This window comes from Dipodomys ordii, unplaced genomic scaffold (assembly GCF_000151885.1).
Source record: "Dipodomys ordii isolate 6190 unplaced genomic scaffold, Dord_2.0 Scaffold79, whole genome shotgun sequence".
Classification (NCBI taxonomy): Eukaryota; Metazoa; Chordata; class Mammalia; order Rodentia; family Heteromyidae; genus Dipodomys; species Dipodomys ordii.
Window position 1 is genome coordinate 5252101 of NW_012267295.1, and position 13083 is coordinate 5265183.

Sequence of the window (13083 nt, forward strand, 5' to 3'; positions counted from 1 at the left end):
AGGGGGAGGGGGAGGAGGAGGAGGAGGAGGAGGAGGAGAAGAAGAAGAAGAAGAAGACTGCTAGAAATTATTGGGTGAAAAAGTAATTTTGTCTAAATTCAGAAATTTTATCAAAGTTGTTTTAAATACAAACTTGAGATAAAAGGACTGATAAACAAAAACACATATATAAAGATATTTTTTTGGAAAAAGAAAGGTAGTTTAAGTACTTACAGATAAGAAAAGATTTTATTTTATATAGTATAATCCTAAAGACGTGACCCTAAATCAAAGAGGATACTGACTTCTGGATCCTCCGCTCGATCAATATCCAATCCCACCTTGAAGTAATTACTGAAGATTGACCATCTACAGGCAGCTGTGAGAAGTGGGAACTCTGGGAGGTGGTTAGGTCATTATGGACTCCAAGAGTGAACCCAGGTAGCTTTATAAGAACAGAGACCAGAAAACACGTATATATGCTCCTTTTCTCCTGCTGTGTGATGTCCTGTATTGTCTTGTGATTGCCAGAAAGAAACACATTGACAGATGTAGCCCCTTGGCCTTGGACCTTCAGACCCATAAAATCAAGATAAACCAAGATAACCTCACCCCCCCCAGGACTGGACTTTAGGGCACTGTCTCTGAGCTTTTTTGCTCAAGGCTGGTGCTCTACCACTTGACCCACAGCTCCATTTCTGGCTTTTTGGCAATGAGTCTCACATCTTTCCTGCCCAGGCTGACTTTGAACCTTCATCTTAACCTCCTGAGCGACTAGGATTACAGGCATGAGTCATGAGCTCTCCCCCACCCCACAAGATCACTTTTTTAAAACTTGCTCGGCCTGTGAGATTATGTTACTAAAAACAGAAAACTGACTAATAACAGACAAGCCTGCTCTTACTCATGGGTAAGAATGATGATTCTAGCTAGAAAATAGACCATAGGTTTATGCAGCAGAAAAACAAACATTTGTTGTTGTTTTTTTCTCTGTGAGTCGCTATGGCACTCTTCTAGAACAATCTGTGGTTGAAGTTCCCCTAATGTTCTTCAGTGGACACCAAGGGGGAGTCCTCCAATTCAACTCAATTCTGAAAATAAATACTCAGAGATAGTTGGTTCTCATGGGCTCTCTAAGAGCTCAGTCCCACAAGTCTAGCCCTACTTTAGATGCCAGTCCTAAGTCCCCAAAACTTCTCACCAACAGACTACAAATGGGGATTTCTATCACTCCACTGTCAGGTTTGATAGATTTATGAGAGCGCCCAGGGAATTCAGGGAACACTTAGTATACTCATTTGTTAGAATGGGATTTGCAAAGATACAGATAAAAAAGCCACTAGGCACTGGTAGCTCACGCCTGTAATCCTAGCTATTCAGAAAGCTGAGATCTGAGGATCGTGGTTGGAAACCAACCCAGGCAAAAAAAATTCCCTGAGACTCTTTTTTATTTTTTGTTGATCCTGAGGCTTGAACTCTGGGCTTGGGCACTATCCCTCAACTCTTCAGCTCAAGGTGAGCACTCTACCGCTTGAGCCACAGCACCACTTCTGGTTTTCTAGTGGTTTATTGGAGATAAGAGTCTCATGGACTTTCCTTGCTCAGGCTGGATTTGAACCGTGATCCTCAGATCTCAGCTCCTAAGTAGCTAGGATTACAGGCGTGAGCCACCGGCGCCTGGCCTAAATGCCTCATAGAAATTTAATTTAATTTAATTTATTTATTTATTTTTGTTGGTCATGGGGCTTGAACTCTGGGCTTGGGCGCTGTCTTTGTGCTCTTCAGCTCAAGGCAAGCATGCTACCGCTTGAGCCACAGCACCACTTCACCTGAGACTCTTATCTCCAATTCACTACCAGGAAACTGGAAGGAAAGCTGTGGCTCAAAGTGGTAGAGGGCCAGCCTTGAGCTGAAAAGGTTCAGGGACAGCACCCAGGCCCCAAGTCCAAGCTTCAATACTGACCGCCCCCCCCCCCGCAAAAAAAAAAATCCAGATGAAGTGGCACATAGGCAGGGACTGTGGAGGGGAAGGAACAGAGGTCTTCCCCAAACCCCTTTCTCTCCCTGTGTCCCACCCTCTAGAGATCTCCTGGTGTTTAGCAAGCAACCTGAAAGCTCTCCAAACCCTGAAATTCAGGGATCTTTAAGGGGAGCTGTATTTTGTCAGCATGACCAATTATGAATACACTGTCTGTCCCTCACTCCTCACCCAGGGAAAGAGGGATGGAGCTGAAGGTTCCATGTGTCTAACCATGGGCTGGCCTCTAAATGACCAGCGCCCATCCGGGAGTCAGCCAGGAGCCACCTCGCTCACACAGCCCAGGATGTCAGATGGTTCAGAAAATTGCCAAGGTCTTGGGATCTCTGTACTGGTAACTGGGTCAAAGACCAGATCTTAGATAAAAAGAGCCTCCAGGTAGTCCTCTCTGAGGACTTTACAAGCTTCCTGGAAGCCACTAGAGGCAGAGACCAACACATGCATTTCTATAATGTCTTGCTTTGCCAGAGAAGAAGCCAGGGAATCATTAGGAAGGTATTACAGTCAGTTGAGCCAGGTCAGGTGGTAGCTTGGACAAGGTTATAAGAATAAGAAGAGTGGGGGACATGGGAACCCACAGATTTTTCCCAGTGCAAGTGGGGTATGAGAGCAGAGTCAGACACAGCTTCCAACCTGGGTCATGTACAATTGCACTAATGTGAGAGGGATGGGAAGATTGTTGGCTGAGTATGTGTGGTATAGGGTGTAATGGTTCAGTTAGGGGTTACGTTTGAGAGGTTTGTTAGCCATCTATGTGAGGTAGAAGAGTGGATAGATGAGTTTCCTTCTACTGGGAAATTGATGTTGGCAGTCACCAGAATGCCATGGGTTGGGACTGGATGTAGTGACACACATCTATAATCCTAGCTACTAAAGAAACAGAGTTAGGGAGATCTTCACTTGAGATTAGATTGACTGTGGGCAAATGCAAGATACCCTAGCTAAAAAATAAACTGAAGCATAATAGAGGTGGAGGTATAACTCACGTGCTAGAGCACCAGCCTAGCAAATGTAAGGCCCTGAGTTCAAACTGCTGCTGCAGACAAGATAGACAGTAGATAGATGATAGACAGACAGACAGATGCCACTGAATAAGTGAGAATCCTAGGGGAAGAGTAATAATAGAGGTAAAACACAGTACAAGGAAAACAGAGCCCTGGGGTAGCTAACAGTCAGAAATCAGGTAGAGGGCTGGGCATGTGGCTTAGTGGTGGCATGCTTGCCTAGCATGCATGAGACCCTGGGTTCAATTCCTCTGTACCACGTAAGTAAGATAAACTTTTAAAAAATCAGGTAGAAGAAGAGAAAAAAAGCAAGCAATGGAGGAAGGGCTGAAGGGGTAGAAGAACAGAGTGACATTTTAGAATCCAAGGGAAATGTTCAGATGTGATTAACATATCTGCCTGTGTGTTCCTAAAGATAGAAACCAGGGCCTCATTCTTGCTGGATAAGCTCTCTGTTCCCAAGATCACCACAGCCACTCCTGAGATTTTTTCTTTCAATATCAACCCCATGGCTGATTCTGTTCTTCCCATTAGTAGTTAGCTGGCACCACTGGTAGAGGGGAAAGGGGGAGACGTGTTGGGGAGGGGAGGAGAGGGGATATGTGCAGGGGGAACACACCTTCACAAACTGGAGATGACGTTGCAATGTCCAGAAAGGCACCCCTGCTTTCCTCCGTGCTCCAAACGGCTGGCGGTCCAGCTGGGACTGGATGCTGTTTCTCCCTACAGAAGGCAGACAGGCGTTTGCTTCCATACAGTATACTGATTTGTGCATTTGAAGCTTGTCTGTAGTCTTTACCGACTCAGAGATTTCAAGAACTCTAACCTCTGCCAGAACTCTCTTTCACTATCCAAAATGCCTAGCTTAGCTACTGTTAAAGTACCTACCTTGTGAATTTTTTTCACAATTACAAAATTAAATTCATAGTTGTAAAATTATAGGATTTTAAAAAATGATCCATCCAAAAGAAAGGATTCTCCAATCAGATCAGAGACGAACCCCAACTGAGTGCTTCGCTCAAGAACCACATCGGAACTAGCACAGCTCCTGCTTGGTTTGCATATAAGCAGAGCCAGAGACCCCTCCCCAGTCCATGAAGCTCCCAACTGCCTGGGATTTGAAACCTGGTTATCCTGAAAATTGCTCATTTTTCCTGAGCTAGGCACCCAGAACCCATCCCTGACCACCTCATACTTGAGAGATGCAGGAGGCAGCCCTTCTTTTCCCTTCTGCCTGCCACCCTCCTCCAGGCCTCCAGAAAGAAGGCCACCGTAGACTCTGTGCTCACCTCTTCGGGAGCCTCTGGTCTAGCTGGAAGCTGGGAGGAATGTCTGGGCCACACAGAGCCAGAGGTGACAGCAGCTCAGCAGTTAGCAGTCAGGCTACTGTCCAGCGTACAAGCCTGTGGCTTGGGAACAAATATCATTGTGAAACTGGGTTCAAGTTGACTGCTTTTCTGGGAAGCAACCGAACATGGCAAGTGTCAACTTCCTGTAAACTCCAGGCTTGTCAAGAAACCGGTGCTTTTGCTTTTGAGTCTTTCCCCCTGATGTGCATCCCTGAATGGGAGAATGGGGTTAAAGTCCAAAGTCAATGGCGTGGCTGGGGATGTGGCTTAGGGGTGTAGGGTCCACCTAGCAAGTGCAAAGCTCTCCGTTCCTTTCCCAGCAAGGAAGATAACAAACCAACAAACACAAAGCCAGAGGTCCGAGTCTCCTGCTTCCCTTCCCAGCTGTGTCCTTACTGCCCAGGGAGGGTGTAGAAGGCAGTGGGCTATTTAGAGCGGCTGCACAGTGAGCACACTGCTCACCTCCCTTTGCCCTTGATGCCCATGGGTAAAATGGGACCAGAGCTGCCCTGAGAAGCCTATAAGCAAGTGAAGCCACACTTGGCCTATGACAACCAACATGGTAGCCATGACAATACTTCAATAGAAAACAATCGCAGCTAGGCACTGGTGGTTCGTGCCTACCCAGCTACTCTGACAACAATCCAGATGTGATGCGATGGCTGGAGCCTCTGGATCAGGCTGGCAGCCAGACTAATTTATCACAGCGGCCCTTGTGAAACAAAGGCCCCAGAGATGCTGGGGGAGAGAAATGTTCTATAGCTAAACATGGAGAGATAGAAAACACATGTTCTGGTTGGGCGCTGGTGGCTCGCGCCTGTAATCCTTGCTTCTCAGGAGGCTGAGATCTGAGTAGCATGATCTGAAGATAGCCGGGGGCAGGAAAGTCTGTGAGACCTTTATCTCTGATGAACCACCAGAACACCGGAAATGGAGCTGTGGCTCAAAGTGGTAAAATGCTAGTCTTGAGTGGAAAAGCTTAGCGACAGGGCCCAGGCCCTAAGTTCTAGTTCTACAACCTACAACAACAACAACAATAACAAAAGAAAACACATTCTCTGTAACTCAGAAGACAGAAAGTATGAGTGGCTCATTACCTAGATCTTACTCACCTGCCCTCCCTCTGTGATTCCAATCCTAAAAGACAGCAGCAAAATGGCTGCAAAGCCCCCTGGCTCCCAGAATTTGTAACCCACTGTTGGGCCCCGTCAAACCTTCAGAAAGACTGTTTGGCAAACTCAAGTCCAGATTTTCTGTTCAGACTTCTTCCTAGCTAGGCATTGGTGGTTCACTCCCATAATCCTAGCTACTTAAGAGGCTGACACCTAAGGATCGAGGGTCTAGTCCAGCCCAGGAGGGAAAGTCCTGAGACTAATCTCCAATTAGCAACCAAAAAAAAAAAGTCAGAAGTGGAGCAGTGGCTTAAGTGCTAGAGCACCATCCTTGAATGAAACAATTAAAGGACAGTGTTCAGGCCTTGAGTTCAAGCCCCAGTACACACACACACACACACACACACACACACACACAAATACAAAAAATCTATGATTTTCTTTCCCCTAACAGCCTTTTTTGGGCCAGATGTGGTAGCTCATACCTGTAATCTCAGCAGTTTGGAGTTGGAGATCAGAGGATCCCGTGTTAGAGACCAGCTGGGCAAAACTATAAAACCCTATCTCAAAAACAAAAGCAAATTTGGAAGAAAAAAAAATTATGAAGCCAGGTGCCAGTGGTTCACACCTGTAATCCTAGCTACTCAAGAGGCTGAGATCTGAGGATCAAGTCCATGAGACTCTTATCTCAAATTCACTACCCCCAAAAAACCCTGTAGTGCAGCTGTAACTCAGGTAGTAGAAGGTTAGCCTTGAGCACAAGGGAGGTCAGGGACAGAGCCCAGGCCCCGAGTTCAAGTCCCAGGACCCAGCACACATACCCCCAAATATGAAAGGAACAGAGTCGTGGCCCAAGAGCACTTGGCAAGCCCTGGTACCACCCCCAGCTTTGTCTGGGAACGGCATAGGCAGGGTCCCTCTGGACCATGCTTGCACTGGCCTCCCTTGGTCCTGGACACCCAGCTCACAGCCTCTGGGCGGCTCCTCAGGCTGCTGCAGCTCTTGAACAGGTATAGATAGGTGTTTCTGCCATGATTGTTACCTTTCCTTGGCACGGGCTGCTTCTCTCTCCCATGAGCCCCACCCCATCCAGGCCCAGCAAGAGGACAAGGGACAGGGGACAAGACCATCTACTGCCTTATTCCTCATCTAACCACTTTTGTGCTGCTGTGATGGAGCAGGCCCACAGGAGTTGACCAGCCATCAATTAAAAATATTTGGCTGGTGTGGTGGTACAAGCTTGCAATCCCAGCACTGGGAAAACTGAGGCAAGAGGACTGAGTGTCAGTTTGGGACTAATATGCAACACTGTCTTGGGAGAAAAAAAAAAGTTGGGAACTGAACAAGTACACAGATTGTTTCCCATCATTATTCCCTATGCATTAGCAGTTGTAAGTCATTTAGAAATGACCTAAAGTACTCAAATGCCATGCTACTTACATAAGGGTTTGGGGCTTGGGATTCTGGGAGAGAGGGTTCCTGACCCCTCTGCCAATACTGCAGGCAGGAGACTGGCACCCCGTCCCTTAGGGCACTTCTATAAATAGCTTAAGTGTTACGATTACTAACGGATCTTCTCATTTTTGTAAATATCAGACTTATAAACAAACACCGGGTGCATGTCAACACAGCCAGATTCCGCAGGCTTGCTTAGAACAGAGAGGTTGAGGCTGGGAGGGAGGCAAAGGACTGTTGCATTTTAGCTAGCTGATTGCAAGGGACACGTGCATGCCAGACTCAGGACTTGCTGCAGGACCACCCGTCTCTCTCGGGTGAGGATCAGCTCAGTCCTTGCTCAAAGGCCCAGAAGAGCCACAGACCAAAACCTGGCCTGGGCAGTGACTGCACTCTCACCCTGCCATTCTCGGATTCCAGGAACGTCTCTTCTTCTTCCTGGCTGCAGATCAGGCAGTCTGAGCTGGCGCTGCCAGCGGGTGCCGAGGGCCAAAGATAGCAAAAGTTCCGTCCCCACCCCCACCGCCAGGCCTTGCCCAGGAGCAGGCCCAAAGAAGCTCAGCAGAGTGGAGCAGTAGCAGTTACCAGTAGAGCCTAGAGCCCTGAACTAGACAGAGGACCACGGGTGCTAGGTCTGGAGGGCTGGGCAGCTTCCCTGAGTCTGTACACACTGCACATCACACATCACACCTCGTTAGAACAAAGCTTCTTTGTGTGCTGAGAGCCCAGGACTCGATGTACTTAGGAGAGCTGAGAGGAACTGGAGCCCCATCCCCTACAGGCATGCACAGCCTGCTGGGGTTCCTCGTCTGTCAATACCATTTTCAAGCTCTGGAGAGGCAATAAATATGCCCAGTGGAGGGGGGAAGACAGAGAAGAGAGAAAAGGGAGGGGGGAGAGAGAGGGGAAGAAGATGGAGGAGAGAAGGAAGGGGAGAGGGGCTGTGCCTTGGGACTCAGTGGGTGATAAACCTGATTTCAGGCTGGGCAACAGTGGCTCACACCTGTCATCCTAGCTACTCAGGAGGCTGAGATCTGAGGATCACAGTTCAAAGCCCACCCTGGCAGGAAAAGTCCGTGAGACTCTTATCCCCAATAAACCACTCAAAACTGGAAGTGGTACTATAGCTCAAGTGGTAGAGTGCTCGCCTTGAGCTGAAGAGCTGAGGGACAACACCCAGGCCCAGAGTTCAAGCCCCCCGACCAAAAAACAAAAACCCTGATTTCAACTTCCAAAGGGCTGGAGATGAAGGATTTCTGCTTCTGGGAAAGCAGGCCCCATTTCCCCAGAAGAACACACCCAGAGGGCAGGGCCCTCGGTTCTTTCCCCAGCCCTGGGGTGTCCAGGGCAGCCTCTGTCCTGCCAGGGGGTGGCTGCAGGCAGGGACACTGTGGCCAGGGTGTGAGTAGAGCCAGTGGCAGCCCAGGCCCCCGCGGAGCGTCCTGAGAGGGAGGTGCTGCCTACAATTGTTCTCTGCAGAGCGGGAGGCTCAGCTCGGCCCAGACAGACTCCAGATGGTTTTTCACTGAGTGATTTCCCAGGCCAGGAACTGCAGCAGGTCTGGAGGCAGAGGTGTGGCCAGGCGGTGTGGCTGGGCCTCAGAGGACAGGGTATCTCTAGGCTGCCCCAGTATGCTGCGAGGTCCCCCACTTTCATTTTCTCTACCCCCAGGACCTGGGATGGAACTTTTATTTAGAAAGAGGATTTTTTGCTGATCAAATAAATAAAGATTTTAAGAGGGAAATCAACCTAGGTTTGGTCAGCCCAAAGTCCAACAACGGTGTCACTAAAAGAGACAGATAAAGCCGGGCACTGGTGGCTCATGCCTGCAACCCTAGCTACTCAGGAGACTAAGATCTGAAGATTGCAGCTCAAAGCAGGAGTCTGTGAGACTCTGGTCTCCCAATTAACCACCAGAAAACTGGAAGTGAAGCTATGGCTCCAAGTAGTAGGCTACTAGCCCTGAGCAAAAGAGCTTAAAGGGAGCGCCTAGGCCCTGAGTTCAAGCCTCACAGCCAACCTCCCCCACCTCCCCCCCAAAAAAAACAGAGACAAAAAATTGAGCAAAAAAGCTAAGGGACAGCGCCTAGGACCTGAGGTCAAGCCCCAATACTGGCACGGGGGGACAAGGGGCCACCAGTTGCGCACACCTGTAATCCCAGCTACTCAGGAGGCTGAGATCTGAGGATCACGGTTCAATGCCAATCTGGGCAGTAAGTCTGTGAGACTCTTATCTCCAATGAACCACCAGAAAACCAGAAGTGGCGCTGTGGCTCAAGTGGTAGAATGCTCAACTTGAGTTAAAGAGCTGAAGGACAGCACCCAGGCCCAAAGTTCAAGCCCCACAACCGACAAAGAGAGAGAGACTGGAAAAGGAAATGATGTAGGGACACTCAGGCAGAAGATAAAGAGAAGGGGGAGGGGGTGTAGAGTGCCGTGTCTGCAGGCCAAGATCCACTAGCAGCCACCGGAAGCCAGGAAAGGGCCTGGAAGATTCTCTTCCAGAGACTCCCCAGGATACCAGCCCTGCTCACACTTAGACTTCTGACTGGCTTTCCTCCTCTCAAGCTGTGAGAAGTGACTCACTTCTCACCACCAGACCATGGTCATTTGCTATGGACGCCCTCAGAAGCAAACAAACCGAGTGTGGCTTGGGGGTTTCCAGGGGTCAGAGAGGTCACTAAGAGACTTGAACTTGGCCCCTACCCTGCAGAGCTGATGGGTGAACTGTGAAGCTAAACTGACAGTGAACCACCAGTATGTTGCAAACCCCACATGCAGACCCACAGACAGTGCCTGGGCGGCTGGGCTGGGCTGGAGGGGTGGCTTCCGGGGAAACCCAAGAGAAGGAGCCGTGAGGCACAAGGCTAGGCAGGTGAGATGCTGGCTACTTCCAGAGAATCCTCATCGCCGCCGAGGCAGGATGGAGGGCTCAAGTCCCACTGGGTCTTTTTTTGTTTGTTTCCAGTCCTGGGGTTTGAACTCAGGGCCTGGGCTCTGTCCCTGAGTTTCTTTTGCTCAAGGCTAAGCACTCTACCACTTGAGCCACAGAACCACTTCTGGCTTTTTCTGTGTATGTGGTATTAAGGAATCGAACCCAGGGCTTCATGCATGCTATGCAAGCACTCTACCACTAAGCCACATTCCCAGCCCCTCACTGGGTGTTAATGGTGTGTGCAGGGGGGCGGGGGAGGGCTGCAGCGCTCCACACAGGGGCTCCAGCTGAGGGTGCCCTGTGCTGACAGGGGAGGTTGAGGAAGGCCATCGGAGCGGCTGCTTTCCCCTGAAGATGGACACAGGTGTTCTCAGCTCACAGGTGTTTGAGAGAACACCAGGAAATGAGCCCGAGCCGAGCCCGGGAAGGATGGAGGCAGCAACCGGCTGGAGCACTCCCCTTTGTTCTTGAATTTTGGACGGGTTCCAAGAATTTTGCTCTTTTTCTCGTCTGCGCTGTGTCCTCAGCCCCCTGACCCAGACACAGCCCCCCCCTCGCCCCCCAACATGGTCTTGGGGATTGGAGAAGCCTGGGATCCAATCACAGCTCAGCTTCTTCCGGGGAACATGGCGTGAGGAAAGTTCTGTGACCTTCCACCCACACACGGGAGGGTGAGTGTGTCCAAGTGTGTCTGAGTGTGTGCCAGTGTGCTCTTGGCTACAGTGTGTGCATATGGAAGTAAAATCTAGGGAGCTGTGCGGACTGGGATTAATGTGTGTGTTGGGGGCGGGGGCTTCCTGCTTGGGGGGCATGGGGAAGGGATGAGTGGGAATCCCTTAGTAGAAAGAGACCAACTCAACTCATTGTTGCCCAGATCAGAAGCTTTGTAGAGCAGACATTTTAGGGCCAAAGCCTCCGCTCAGCCAGGTTTCCACTGCTCTGGATTTGCAGCTACTCTGGAGGCTGAGATCTGAAGATCATGGTCAAAGCCAGCCTGGGCAGGAAAATCTGGGAGACTCCTACCTCTAATTTAACTAGCAAAAAAGCCAGAAATGGAGCTATGGCTCAAGTGGTAGAGCACCAGGCTGAAGTGAAAAGGCTAAGGAACAGCACCCCGGCTCTGAGTTCAAGCCCCAGTACTGGCACACACAGATCCAAACAAGCCTCAGCCCAGGAGGCCTCCGCGGCCCAAGCTTAGCCACCTGTCCCTATACCCCACCCAGGAAATCACTAGTAGTAATGAAGAACAGAGAAACGAGATTTGATCAACCTCAGCCATTGTCAGGAAGACAGATGAAGGGGTTTGGTGACCCCAAGGGGTTTGGGGTTTCAGAAAAAAAAAAGGGCGATGAGACACGCACTGCTGTCACGGGTGGAGAGGAGCAATTTGGCCCCCAGGAGGTGACCCCTCCTGCGGGGGTGCAGCTTCAATCTCAGAGATTGTGGTATCAGTCGGTCCCGTCCTTCCTGGAATCCACGGTGGCTGCAGGAGAGATAGGCTCAAGAGGAAAAGAAGAGATGCACTAAGAAGAGATAAAACCACAGCCAGAGAGGAACACAATGGAGTTAGTGAGGCCCATGACCTGGGCTCTCTCCCTCATGGCCAGCCCTCATTTAAATTTCACAGCACACTGTGAGGCAGATCTTGCCATTTAGTCGATTAAGAAACGGAAGCACAGAGAGGCTAAGGAACCTCCTAAAATCACAGAGCAAACAAGCAATGGAAAAGAAATTCAAATTCAGGTAATCTGGCTTCAGATGATTAGCAGGTCCAGTATACCATGTTGCCCCTTGCTTACCCCTCACTGCTGGGGGTGGGGGAGGGGAGACAAAGATAAACCAATTGGTGGTACTATAGTTTTGGGTTTTTTTTTTCCGGTAAGTTCTCTGTAACTCAGTTTCCCTCTCTCCAAGATGATGGTGCTAGAGCTATAAAGGAGATCCATGTCCTGGCTCTGTGCTCTAGGGGTCAGGTTTGCCCTGGGGCCTGAAGGGTTCTGGTGCCTGCTGAGGAGTAGGCCTGCCTGGCCTTCCCTCCGAGACCCTTGGCTGCTGCAGTTCTCCGTCTGGTTGCTAAGTTCCTGGGCTCTAAGCTCCTTTGTCTCAACTCCCAAGCCTGTGGGTACCACCGGCCAATCCACAACTCCACCTCTTCTCAGTGCCATGCAAAGAACTTTCTAGACTAGGCACAAATGCACTCAGCCCATGGGGGACCAGCAGGAAGAGCTGGGGCCCTTCTCCTGAGACATCCCCAACACCCCTAGTTTCAGCTGCTGTGGCCACATGGCTGAGGACTGCTTCCCAGCTTCCCTTGCAGCTACTCTGACCATGTGACCCAGTTCTAGCCAATAGCGTGTGAGCAGAGTGGACCTCTTCCCTAAATAGGAATAAATAGGAACAGAAAAGGTGGCCTCCCTGTCCCCTCCTCTCCCCTCCCCTCCCTCTATTCCCCTCCCCTCCCCTCTCTACCCCTTGCTGCTGGCTGAAGGGGCCACTCAGCCAGGTGACCCTACAAGGCTGAAGAGCCTGTCTTTGCCATTTAGTCTTCTGTTTTACCAGTGAAAAACTCAGGACTGTCCCGTCCAATCCTCTTCCCCCATCACCTGGTGTTTGCACAGCCTACGGGGGGGGGGCGGGGGGGGCCCCGGCCTCCTAAATACGTAAGACTGCTCAGATCACAGTGCTCTGGGGAACTCGGTTCCTCCTCAGTAAGATGGGGACCAGAGCCATGGCTTCCAGGGTTGGCGTGAAGACCTGTGGGTGGAGAACCCACTACAAGCCCCAGTGGAGGGCTGGTCTTGATGCACCAGCTCAAAGATGGGTGGCCCCTGTGTCCTGAGCACTGGAGCACCTCCAGCCTGAGCCCTGCCCTCCATCTCAGTTCACCCAGCCGCTACCAGAGGAGCCCTGCACAAGACCACCTCCCTCCCTCCCCGCTCTGTCTGCTCCCTCTCTTCCCAGGACCCCAGGGTTCTTTGGGGGTGGTGCCAGGGTGCACGGTGGCGGGTGGGGGGAATGGGGAGGCCTGGTGGGGAGGGATTGGAAATATACCGTTTCAAGCCTCTGAATCATCCCCCAGCCTTACGATAGCGATTTCGGCTCTTGTGGCAGGGAGCCAGGGCAGCTGCCTGGGCCCATGCAGATGGATTCGTTGCGAGTGTTGCCGGATACATGGAGGGGACATTTCCAGGCCATGGTGATCAGACCCGGC

At 50.6% G+C, this 13083-nt stretch overlaps 1 protein-coding gene across 1 annotated transcript in view; it reads right to left on the minus strand.

The window, feature by feature from the left end:
* Apol6 (apolipoprotein L, 6) overlaps positions 1 to 4298 on the minus strand; it is a 14643-nt gene extending 10345 nt beyond the window's left edge. Inside the window, exons 1-2 of the mRNA XM_013024910.1 lie at positions 4217 to 4298; positions 3641 to 3744 (exon numbers count right to left, since the gene is read on the minus strand). The gene's annotated coding sequence lies outside the window, so the exon portion shown is untranslated. The remainder of the gene's footprint in view (positions 1 to 3640; positions 3745 to 4216) is intronic.
* Positions 4299 to 13083: the final 8785 nt, after the last annotated feature.